Here is a 13,742-nt window from a genome sequence, read left to right as displayed (position 1 = left end):
AGTCCAACCCTTTACCACAGAGCTCAAGGCTAGACCATGGCACCAAGTGCCACGTCCAACCTTGCCTTGAACTGCCCCACGGACAGCGACTCCACCACCTCCCCAGGCAGCCCATTCCAGTGTCCAATGACTCTCTCAGTGAAGAACTTTCTCCTCACCTTCAGCCTAAATTTCCCCTGGCGCAGCCTGAGGCTGTGTCCTCTTGTTCTCGCGCTGGCCACCTGAGAGAAGAGAGCAACCTCCTCCTGGCCACAACCACTTCTCAGGTAGTTGTAGACAGCAATAAGGTCACCCCTGAGCCTCCTCTTCTCCAGGCTAAACAATCCCAGCTCCCTCAGTCTCTCCTCATAGGGCTTGTGCTCAAGGCCTCTCACCAGCCTCGTTGCCCTTCTCTGGACACGCTCAAGCATCTCAACGTCCCTTCTAAACTGGGGGGCTCTCAGCAACCTGATGTAGTTGATGATATTCTGCTTACTGCAAGAGAGTTGGGCTAGATGACCTTTAAAAGCCCCTTCCAAGCCAGCGCACTCTATGATAGGTTATTATATACAGCAAATGACAGTGATACAGGATTAATGTTGCAAGTCCTACTCCTCAAATAAGGTTTGCTGGTTTTGAGGTGTCTGATATTTGCCAGCAGTAGAAAGAAACAGATTTTCCTTCTTCCTGATCTCCAATCACGATATGAAGGTTAAAAACACACCAAGCATTTAACCTAATTCACTACAAAATAAAATATTATGAAGTGACAAAATGAAAGTAGTCCAAAGTATTGTCAGACCAATATCCTGCATTTGCGAGTAGATATTTAAGAGTAACTCATGGCCATCAGAACTTCAGTTTCCAACAGATGTAAATGTGGCTTGTTCACAGCTTTGAGAGCATCGTAATACAGCACTCTAAATTCTGTTAAATTGACACCTTGAACAGCATTAAACTGTAGATTTAGAAATACTGATCTGATTTCCCTGAACTTAAGACACACATTCCTGGATCACATTGATCTTCACTGAAGTACTGTTTTAGAAGCTTTTAGGATAATTTTAGGATAAATAAAATTCTTCACATAGATACTTCAGCTCTAAAGCAAATGCAGTGATTTTGTAAAAAATATTGTAATGTATGAAGCCAAGTGTGGCACAGGTGGATAAAGGCAACAATCCTGAATGGATTAAAGGCAGTATTTATAAAATAAAATAATGGTGAGGAAGATATAAAACAAATTTTAAATCCCAAACATTTCACCATTCTCTCCTATAATTTTTTTTTTTTTTTCATGAGTGTAGTTAACCTTTTCCAGGCAGGCAGAAATAATTTATATATTTGAAGGATTGGGCAATAAACTGGTGAGATGTGTTACAGTTTGTGTACACATGCAATTTGTGGGTAAGAACTATACTGGATAGGAGCATAGAATTTACAATTCTAGAAACTTAAGGGTTTGGGTTGATTTTTAATGGCTGCTCAGGAAAAATGTCGTTGGTGGTTACTTGTCAGAATCAATAACCTATTGAAGCATGGAAAGGAGGGAAAGAAGCAGAGTCCCCTGTCATACAAATTCCCATGTTTCATATTTCTCAAAGATTCATGTTCCAAAAACCAGATCACAGGATCATAGGATGTCAGGGGTTGGAAGGCACTCAAAGAGATCATCGAGTCCAACTCTCCTGCCAAACCAAGACCACACAATCTAGGTCAGGTCACAGAGGAACACATGTAGACAGGCCTTGAAAGTCTCAAGAGAAGGAAACTCCACAGCCTCTCTGGGGAGCCTGTTCCAGTGCTCTGTGACCCTTACACATAGTAAATAACTGTAGGAAACCAAAGGAAGAAAAGTGTTTATCTGAAAATGAGTTTCTGCCTGAAAAAAAACCCAGAACCTCAAACAAACAAATCCAACAGCTGCTTTTTATCCTAACTTTAGGAAAATAGTTCCTTGAATTATATTATTCATAAATATATTAGTTAACATCTCTAACCTGCTAACTGTTTTTTCAGCTTAAGTTACTTAAGGACTGGGGGGGAAAAAAAGCAAGTCAGAACTTGCAGAACAAGCATTTAATCCAGAAGATATTTTGGCTGTTCTTGGCTTGCTGAATTAGAGGGTATAAGGCTTCTAATATGACAGCCAGTCCTGCTTGCTAAGATGCCTAGACACTAAAGGGACATTGATCATGCTGACAAGCTTCTCTTTTAAGGTATAAACCTGCAGTAACGTAAAGCATGCTAGCACACAGTAACTCAAAATGTAACACTAGAGGAATGAAAACAATCAGTTAGATCTGTTTATGAGTTCCTGCAGCTTTTTTCAAGGCAGTGTCAGCATGATGAGGGCACTCAACATTCAAGCTAGTAAGGCTGTGTTGTGGTAGGCCTGAACGGACTAAAATAAGCTTATACATGTCCTGGCTTGCCCAGACATGTTCTTCTGCTCTCCCTCTCTCGGTTGTGGGAAGAAGCAACCATGGGAAAGAGGAAAAAGAACCTGCAGCCATTGAGTCTAAGGACACACATCCTGTGGTAAACAGGGTGCATTCAGCTGGCTTGTGCCTGCTTCATGCATGGCCTATGTTTTTCCCAAATTTGGGTAAAGAAAGCTTATGGTTTCATCTAATATGGTCAAGCTTGGGGACTGCCATTCAGATTGGCTATTCTGTGTCCAAAGGCCTATTAGTCTTGGGCTGTATTGATAAAAAAGATGAGCTGGTAACACAGTGTGCTCTGCCATTGTATTTGTACTGGATTGCTGCTTCCACCATCACTGCCTAATTGCATCCTGAATTGCCTGGAAGCTGCCTGCTTCAAGCTTACCAGCCCTCCATGTGATCGGCCTCCCTGCGATCGGCCTGCATAGCCAGCATGATGTTGTGCTGAGACTGAACATTGCAAGACAGCCTGCCTACACCTGAAAGTCTCCTCCCAAGATGGGAAGTCCTGGAGGTACACAGATCATCCCTGCCTTCCTCCTACCAGCAGCACACTTTTGTTCCTACTGCTTTTTGTTTTACCACATGGCCATCCTTCCACGAGGTGGACAAACCCATTGCCATCACTGTGGTTGTATATATATATATATATATATATATATATATATATCTTGTTTTTCCTTCCCTACACCTCTTTGTAACTCCTCTACCTCAAATGCCTTTTATTTATTGTTAAAGTTTTCTCTTTCAACTTCCAAATTGAAGTAAGACTATTTGGGTGTATTTTACCTTTTCCTCTCTACATCTATTTCCTTTCTTTACAAAAAGGGGGAGACTGGAAGGCATCCTATAATTGTATTGGTTTTGTTAGCTATATATATTTAGAGTCTTTGGGAAACTTAAACTAGAACCAAGATGCCTAGCTAACAGCATTGAAGTATTTCAATATATTTTAGACTCCACAATGATCAGTCCAGGACACCTTCAAATGCAAAAGGAAGGCTTCTATCAACAAAAACTAATGTCAGAGAATGAAGCTTGTACTACTGTCCATTCCAAGAATGGTACAAAAGTTGACAACTAATGAAATGTAACTACCATTTGCCAGCTGTGGTGGAGGGTTGCAAAGCCCTCTTTCAAAGCCCTCATTTGGACAGAATTGTGGCTCAAAGGACCATAATTGCGAGGTCAAAAGCCCACGGCACCAGCCCTGGGAACTGACTACAGCCGCCATTTCTAGCTGTGGGAAGATTTCTCCCCCAGAGGGGAATAAGCTGTAAACGTAAGCCGTTGTTATGGGAAAAGGACCTTGAGTCGAAGACACTGTGAGCACCCTACGCACACCTGCTGGGGGCTGACCCCTGCCAGCCCCTGGGGTGGTACCACAGGCTGGGGGCTGACCCCTGCCAGCCCCTGGGGTGGTACCACAGATTGTTTTGGTAAAAAATAGCCTATCTGTGCCTTACACATAACTTTGAGCCAATCTGTATTGTTCACTTGTGTCAGCCCAAGTCTGGCTGGATACACCTCTTTTGGACTCTAAAAGATATTGCATTGCCTTAATAAAGCGCTTGCTCTTGCTCTTGCTCTCGCACTCACACACACACACACACAGAGCACTCGCATTGTACTGATCGCACGGCTCGGCACGGCACGGTTACACAGCCGACTCGTCAGTGCCCCGATCCACGCTTCGCCAGCCTCCGGACCGCCAACGCCCAGCTTGGCTCGTACCCGCGGAAGCTCGGACAGAGCGCCCCAATAACCTCTGAATTGTTCCAGACTATGATATTTGGGACCTTCAAAACTGACTCCCAACAGTGAGTAACTGAGGAACTCAATCTAAGCCAGAATAATCTCTCAAAAGCCTACTGGTGGCACTTTCTGCCACAGACTCTCTTCCTAAATCCTTTTCAAATCTTTGCTAAATTCCTAATTTGTTGTGCATAGACATTCTGTAAAAATAATCTCGCAACCGCATACAAAGAACTTACTTGGGGTAGTTATAAGTGAGTTTGGGGAAGGGGGATTCCTAGCATATATAATATTAAATCTTTTAAACTCTTTAAAAATTGGCCTCGTATTTCATTCCCCGAAACCCAGACAAACTCCCTCCGAGACACCAGCCAACAGGATGTTCCAAGTACCCTTTATGGTACTGCAACTTCTGCATGAGCACTTCTGAGCTCCTTTAGCTACCATACCAGCAAAGACAATAAGTTGCAGCATTCCACACTTTCAGCTTCATGGCCTGGTGGTACACAATGACATGAGCTAGCCAACAATTGAGCCTCAGAAGCCAATTAGACAAAAGACGACAGCTGTATTGCATACTCTCAGCATGCACATAGCTGTAGATCTACAGAGATGTCATTAGCCTTTATGACCTTACACTGACACACCAGAATTCCATAAGGATGTTAAGAACATAAGAGTGAAGAACATTTCATTCTCCATGCTTTGAAGGACTTTTAACTTCATTCATCACTAATGAAAGTGCAGAGATACGTGTAAGTCAGGAAAGGATAGTTTGTCCAAGTCTGAAAGCACACTATGATTTAAGGTTCCATACCCATGAACTATGAGATTCACAGATGGCATTGGGTCAGAAGGGACTCTCAAAAGTTATCTTGCCCAACACCTTTGCAGTCAGCAGGGACATATCCAACTAGAGCAGGCTGCCCAGGGACACATTATCTTAAACACTTCCAGGGATGATGCCTCAACTACGTCTCATCTTCCACTCTCATTGTAAATAACTTCTTCCTTGTGTCCAACCTAAATCTACTCTGCTCCAATTTAAACCACTGCCCACCATCCTATCGCTAGAAGCCCTTCTAAACAGTCCTTTTGCCACCTTCCTGTCAATCCTCTTCAGATAATGAAATGTAGTTCTAAGGTCTCCCTGGAACCTTCTCTCCAGGCTGAACAGCCTCAATTCTTTCAGCCTATCTTCATTGAAGAGGTGCTCCAGGTGTCTGATCATCTTTCTGACTCTCCTCTGGACCTCGTGTTGGGGACCCCAGAGTAGCCCTGGTGAGGTCTCACCAGAGCAGACTGGCAGAAACTTTTCTCTCAGTCTGCTGGCCATGCTTCCCTTGATACAGTCCTCAATTCTGTAGGCATCTGACCAAATACATGTCACATTCTCATGACTGTTCTCTTTCACTCTCTACAGCTATTCAGCATTTTGGGAGAAGTGGTGAATCTCCATTAGAATATGAAAAAGAAGAGGGAAAATTAAGCATTTCACAGGATCACAGAATGTCAGAGGTTGAAAGAGACCCAAAGAGATCATCAAGTCCATCCCCTCTGCCACAGCAGGACTACAGAATCTAGCTCAGGTCACAGAGGAACACATCCAGACAGGCCTTGAAAGTCATCAGAGAAGGAGAATCCACAGCCTTTCTGGGCAGCCTGTTCCAGTGCTCTGGGATCCTTACAGTAAAGAAGTTCCCCTTTGTGTTGAGGAGGAACCTCCTGTGCTGCTGCTTCCATCCATTGCTCCTTGTCCTACCCTAGAGAGCAAGTGAGCAGAGCCTGTCCCTCCCCTCCTGACCCCCAGCCCTCAGATATTTATAAACATTTATTAAATCCCCTCTCAGTCTTCTCTTCTCCAGACTAAACAGCCCCAGGTCCCTCAGCCTCTCCTCATCAGGTAGTGCTCCAGTCCCCTAATCATCCTTGTAGCCCTCCAGACCTTCTTCAGCAGATCCCTGTCCCTCTTAAACTGGAGAGCCCAAAACTGAATGCAGTACTCAAGATGAGGACTAACCAGGGCAGAGTAGAGGGGGAGGAGAACCTCCTCCCATCTGCTGGACACAATTTTCTTAATACACCCCAGGATCCCATTGGCCTTCTTGGCCACAAGAGCACATTGCTGTCCCACAGATGTTATCCACCAGCACTCCCAGGTCCCTCTCCACAGGGCTGCTCTCCAGCAGATCACCTCCCAGCCTGCACTGGTGCAGTTTATTATTCCTCCCCAGGTGCAGGACTCTGCACTTGTCCTTCTTGAACCCCATTTGGTTCCTCTGTGCCCAGCTCTCCAACCTGTCCAGGTCTCACTGGATGGCCACACAGCCTTCAGCTGTATCAGCCAAGCCTCCCAGTTTGGTGTCATCAGCAAACTTGCTGAGCAGACTCTGTCTGTCTGTCCCCTCACCAGTGTCACTGACAAAGATGTTGAACAGCACCAGACCCAGTACTGATCCCTGTGGGACTCCACTAGCTGCAGCTCTCCAGCTGGACCTGGCTTTCATTATGAAGAGGAGATGAACAGATATTTTTGAAAAAAATCTGCCAGGATATTTTTTTCCCTTCTCTCCTTTTAAAATAAAGGAAGAAAACTCAGTCAATACACCTTGCATTGAAAACCATTTATCAGTATGTAATGTCCTGCACTGCAAGATTAGTGCATTATACTCTCTATGCCCAGATTTGTTGGCAGTTTTTTGTTTTGCAACCCTTTTACATTTTATCAGGTATAATTCAAAGGCTTTGGAGAGTTTTGGTGTGTCTGGTTTGTATTTAAATCAGTTGTAAACAGGAATGTCAACTACATCTCTCACAAATACCAAGCATAATTAAAAAAATCAACCAACAAAACACTTACAAGAACAGTCCATGACAAAAAAGAAACAGCAACACCAAAACTAATAGCTTTTAGTCTTTCAGACATGCAGGCCAAGATCCTGAATGTGATGTGCTACTATGTTGAAATCTAGGCCCTAAACAGAAGTATTGTGCAATAGCTTTATAAATATTTAAGCTTAATCTGTCACCATATTGCAACAGAAAAATCTTAGTTCAGGCTCCAACTGTAACACAAAAGCTAAGCTAAAGATGGCTTGAAGAAAGCTGTTTTGAAACACTCTCTCATGTAACTGAAGCAATTAGAATTACAGAGTATAGCCAGGAAAATCATCTTTTAAAAGATACTGTTGGGTTGGCTTTTTAGTTAACTAATCCAAATTGTTCTCAAGTGCAGAAAATAACACAAATAACACTGTGTTTGTGAGTGGGGGCAGAAACCAACTGAGAACAGACAGCAAATTATTCTACATCAGCAAATTACTCTCTACCAAAAGGAAATTAGAAGCTATTTCCCAAGAATTAAAGTGCAGAATGTTCAGATCTGCTTGTAGTCCACATTTATAAGGCTGATTAGCCTTTACATCACAATGTTTCCACATCAGTAGAACAAATTCTACATCATTCACCTGCAGATACAGAGGAGAAATAAAAAGGCCCAACAGATTTTAGAGAATTTAAGAGATCTTTCAAGATCATTCTAAATATTAACTTTTAATCATGATTTTGAGGAGGAAATTGTACAAAAAAAAAAAAAAAAGGCAGATGAAAGTATGAGGAGTTTAGGAACAACTAAATGTTTATGAACTTCTTCCTAGTCTCTACTACCTTATTCTAGTTAATTTGAAAGTTCTCAAGTGAAAGCAGCAGTTACACTGATAAAGTCTTCAAATGCATGTGAAAGGAAGTTGCTCTCTTTCTGATACTCTGAGGAAGCTTTTTTTTTTTTACTTTTCAAGTACATTACTTGAGTTGAGAGATAAAATGAGAATATGCAGCTGTAAACTAGCATTGTTCATTGGAGATGTTACAGAATTCAGGTAGCTATTTGTAGTCTGACTGCAGTACCTGATTCCCTCCCCATTTTATATATATTTGTAATGAAGCAGCAAGTAATTGGATATACAAGCAGCCCTATACCACTTTGTAGTTTCCCTCACATCATCTCACCCGAGGTATTTGCAGATCTTGTGGACATATCTAGCAATTCAGAAAATCTTGTGACTGAGTCTGACTTGTAGCAGCAGTCCAGTCCATCTGGAGAAGACCAAATAGAATTGATGAGAATTTTTAGAGAGATGGAGAGAAATCAGAACTTTAGAAACATAGCTGGAGGCTTTGATCCCTTCCTCCCTGCTGCCTCAAGTAGCATGATTTAAATACAAGGCTGCTGGAAAAGTTCAGATTCTGGAAATTCTCTCCAAAACAGACCAAGTTAAAAGATACAGTCAGGGAGCAGCCCTGTCCCACATGGGAGGCACGTCTTGAGCATTAGGCACATTGATCTAGAAGGCAAGTCAAGGGTAATCAGGTCTAGATCCCTAGCAAACAGATGGAGTTTTAATTATTGACAACTTCACAATGACCTTCAAGTAGTGCTTCTGAAAGGAAAGACACTATGGATCAGACTATATCTTCCAAAGAGGCGATGCTGCTGCTGTAGGGGCATCTATAATGTACAGACTTAGTAATGAAACAAAATGAAATGTCACATGGTTTGGAGTGCATACTGGGCCTGAAGACACACAGCAGCTAGGCTTTTCTTGATGTTTTTGCAGGTAAAATTAAAAAGCTACCATGAATTTTGACTAAATTGTTCCATGGGCAGCAACTTAGCACTTCCTTTCCCTGAAACTGTTACAGTTTCATAGGCAGGCCAGTTACAGGCAAGAGTGTTTCAAAAGAAGAAAAATAAGGTTGTGATTTTTCTTTTTTTCTTTCTGAGAATCAGGTGACATTAGAATCATAGAAGCATAGAATCAACCAGATTGGAAGAGACCACCAAGATCATCCAGTCCAACCTTTCACTCCACCCTATCCAGTCAACTAGACCACAGCACTAAGTGCCTCATCCAGTCTTTTCTTGAACCCCTCCAGGGATGGTGCCTCCACCACCTCCCTGGGCAGCCCATTCCAATGCCAATCACTCTCTCTGTGAAGGACTTCCTCCTAACATCCAGCCTATACTTCCCCTGGCACAACTTGAGACTGTGTTCCCTTGTCCTATTGCTGGTTGCCTGGGAGAAGAGGCCACCCCCCACCTGGCTACAATGTCCCTTCAGGTAGTTGTAGACAGCAATGAGGTCACCCCTGAGCCTCCTCTTCTCCAGGCTAAACAAGCCCAGCTCCCTCAGTCTCTCCTCATAGGGTTTGTGCTCCAGGCCTTTCACCAGCTTTGTTGCCCTTCTCTGGACACATTCCAGCACCTCAACATCTCTCTTGAATGGATATTAAATATCCCAGGAACAGGAAAAGCTAAATCATAGAATCAACCAGGTTGGAAGAGACTTCCAAGATCATCCAGTCCCACCTATCACCCAGCCCTGTCCAATGAACTAGACCATAGCACTAGGTGCCTCATGCAGTCTTTTTTTGAGCACCTCCAGGGACAGCAACTCCACCACCTCCCCAGACAGCTTGTGCAGAGCTGCAGCAAAAAGAACGCAATAGACTGTTTAATAACACAAGCTATTCTCTAAACCCACACAGAGAATAATTCAGCTCATTTCACAAGTTCCTTATAAACTGGGTTAACATCTCTGAAATCATAATACAAGGTTACACAGAGCAAGGGTAACATGCTTCAACAGGCATAGGCACCTCTCTTTAAAATGAAAATACTGTGGATCATAGTAAAAAACAATTCAATCATTTTTCTCAGTCAACTTCGCTTCTTCAGCTGAGGATTTTTAGAAAAGGAGCAGCAAATCTACATCATTTGCCCTAACCACTGCCACCTATTCTCCTGAACAGCATAATGCAAAACAGAGCTCATTAGACTTTGCTATGCTAAGCTAATAAAAACACAGCACTGCATGTTAAAAGCTGGTAATTAAGACAGTATCTGAACCAATAAAGCTACTGCTCCCATCCTGATCTGTTTATCAGCTGTAGGACCTCAAACCAGAACAAGGACCTAAAACACGTAACAGGCTCCTTGATACAAAAAACTGCATTTAAACGTAACATACCATGTGTAGAAGACCCTCCTACCCAACCAAGCCTTTTAAGTTCTATAATTGCTTAGAAATATTCATAAAATATAATCCTTTAAATTAGGGTGTGACATACTCCTAGGTATACAATTAATTCCCCAGAAAGTTCTCCTCTAGAGGACAGGAATAAGGTTAACTCATAACAAATAGTCTTGAAACTACTGAATAAATACAGCTGTTCTGATTTACATTAGCTGAGCTTCCAGTCTCTTTCCTTCCACGAAGAGGAAAGCAATCCATAAAAACCTTGAAGCTGGATTTCAAGTAAGGTTACTTGAAAGAAGTAAGAAGCTGTTTAAGTTAACACTAAGAACACCTTACGAATTTGTTTATATGCTGCTTCAAAATGACACGCCCCAGTAGCAAGCATTGTGCCATAAACTACAGTTAATTTTTGTTAGAGTGGAGTAACTTGCTTAATTGCCTTAAAAGAAGTACTCCTGTCTGTTTCCTCATCTCCAAAAGCAGATTTTTTCTTTCTATCCCAATGTCAAAAGTCCCCAAAGTGATCCATCTCACGAGGCCTCTTTGTTACCTGTCATACCAACTCCTGTAGCAGAATGAGCACATGCATGAAGTTCTATATACAAACCCTGTGGGCCAAGCACTTAAAATAGCCTTGCAATTCAGTCTATGTTGGCTTGGATGGTTTTTAAGCTGTAGAATGGATGTGTATTAAATTTCCACTCAAAACTGGAGAAAAGAATTCTCACAAGCGTAGAGGCTCCAATTCTGAAAGTGTCTTACCGTTTTTGCCACCTCCAGTAGGAAGAAAGCTCAAGTCTCAGTCTGCACCATTCTGGCAGAAGTTCAACACTTGGTATTTTATCCCTGTGTTGCTGAAAACATGGCTGAAGCACACCTATGAAGCCAGCCTGAAGCAGAAATTCAGCACTCAAGGAAACAGAGGAAGCAAGTAGAAGTTCAGCAGAGCAATTGAAAGCTAGAGAGGAGAACTTGACAGTGCTACCATCAGTTAGATCTAGCTCTGCAGCGTGGTGGTGTATGACATTCCACTTAGCCCATTAAAAGCCTGCATTAATTAGAACAATAACCAATCGCCCCATTGTCAACTCTGTCAATCAACAGATGAGCAATTAGCATAATTTATTCTTTTCCTTGGCTAAGGAATATATCAGATAGGAATTTAGAAGATGCACCCATTCCAACACTAATTAATAGCATGTCTATTTTAATTATTAAGTAATTATATATGCCTTCCTCTATAAAGACCTAAAAGTTCTTTAACTCCTAAACCCTTAGTTAGTTATCTTTAGGGTTCTGGTACTACAAAAAGTTATTTTAATGTTTACTTTAAGTTTTCCCCCAAACAGCAAAAACAACTTCAGAATTCATCTTTGTTTCCAAGTTTGTAAATATGACAGTGGAACTCAGGTTAGAATTGCTTACGTGCTGCAAACTAAGTGTGATGCTTAACACAGAAATTAAATGTTCTAACGCACCAGTAGGCACCACCATAATAATGTTGTCGACTCTGGTTTTTGATTTCTTGGTAGAATTAAGTCATTTCACTTCAGTTTTAGACTGAATTTCTGGGAGAAATTAAAGAAACTGGACTTGAACATTAGGAGGTTTATATGCAGAGTAGGATGAGAGGCAGACAAGACACTCAGTGTAGAAAGAAGGGAATTAGAAAGTTCCTGAGAAGGCAGAAGTCGAATTTCTTCACTTACATTTTTAACAGTTTATTCCAGTTCTTCAACATAATGGTTTAACAGCTCTGGACAGTTTCTTCAATCACAGTGCCTGCAGCAAACAGCACATGGATTTCATAACATGTAATAACTCTGGAATTTGAGTGGAAAACTGTAAACAGAAATAAAAGGAGCCATGCCTTGAACAGCTTAAGTCAGGTTTCTGTTACTTTCCTTTTTAGATAACAGACAGTCCATTCTGTATTATAAACACACTCTAGAAAGTAACAGAAGCATCTCACATGATAAACAGAGCTTTGTAATTCTAGCAGGCTGTATTTACAGTATCACAGCAAGTCCCTCAGCCACACAGAATTAGCTATGAAAGAGATGGCTGGAACACGAAGCAGAAATAGATGCAGCAGACTCACGGAATCCTTTTCTGCCAACCTCAGAAATATAGCTGCACTGCAGATACCACTGCACTCTGAAACAACCAGACATCTGCTGTGAATAGAAGCAGTACTTCTAAGCACCAATTAACTCTCTGGGAAATTGTTTGGTATTAATCAGTGATGCTTCAGCACAGAACTGCATGCTACAGGCAAAAAGATTCCAATATCATTTGTACTAGATGATCAGTTTACACTGCAAATACTTACACCACAATTAACTCCACATGATATAAACAACACTGACTTGCAGTGCGAGTCCTCCAAGTGTTCTGTTCATGCATGTGCTGGTTTGAGGCTAATTGGAATATTTTAATGAGGAAAAATTAGATTACAGGCTGTGAAAATAAAACAAAGGTGATGTCTACTTCATTCATAGGTTTGCTGAGACATATTAAAAAAAAGGACACAAATGCAGATAAGGCAACTGGTGTCTCTCTCCCCTGGGTCCTGCCATATTAACTGCTTCAAGCTGGAATCTGTGTAACCTAACTAATCATTTTCTTCTAACTCCCCTCACCGATTCCTCCAACTCACCTTGCATGTAAGGCAGACTCTGGGATAAGGTAGTGTGATGGTTTGGATTTTCCCCACCCCCACACACACTTTGGAAATCACCCAGACTAGACTCAGCTGGCTCTGGAAATTGAATGAAGCTTATATTTACATCTGGCACAATATACAAGCAGATATTTACAATATATAGTTCTTCACTGAGAGAGTCATTAGGCACTGGAATGGGCTGCCTGGGGAGGTGGTGGAGTCGTCGTCCCTGGGGCAGTTCAAGGCAAGGTTGGATGTGGCACTTGGTGCCATGGTCTAGCCTTGGGCACTGTGGTAAAGGGTTGGACTTGATGATCTGTGAGGTCTCTTCCAACCTTGGTGATACTGTGATACTGTGATACTGTGATATACAAGGTAAAAGGTAATACAGAAACACAGCTCCCCTCACAGAAACCTGAGTCCCCAGGAGGGCCTCTCAACCTTACCCCAGTCCCAAGGAAGAATGGAAGTTCTGCCAGGGGGTTAGGAAGCAAAATGGATTAATGAGAAGAAACAGAGGGTGAGGTTAGAGAGATGCAGCTCGGAGCTCCCCAGCAGGAGTAGTAGTGCATTATCTATGTTTTGATTCTTGTTCTTATACATCTCAGCAAGTCTATGAGTGAAGTAGACATCACCATTGTTTTCCTTTCACAGCCTGTAATCTACTCCTTCTCACCAAAACATTCTAGCTAGCTTCAAACTAGCACAGGTAGGGGGGTGGAAAGATGGTGGAGAAGTGGTTGGGAGCCCCTCTAGGAGGGGCATTGTGTTTCTGTATTACTTTTAACTTGTATATTTCTTTATATAGCTGTAAATACCTGTGTATATTGTGTATGTATATATATAAGCTTGTAAATT

Source organism: Pogoniulus pusillus, chromosome 2 (genome assembly GCF_015220805.1).
Source record: "Pogoniulus pusillus isolate bPogPus1 chromosome 2, bPogPus1.pri, whole genome shotgun sequence".
NCBI classification, from domain to species: domain Eukaryota; kingdom Metazoa; phylum Chordata; class Aves; order Piciformes; family Lybiidae; genus Pogoniulus; species Pogoniulus pusillus.
The sequence above is the reverse complement of the archived record's forward strand: the minus strand, read 5'-3'. Positions refer to the sequence as shown.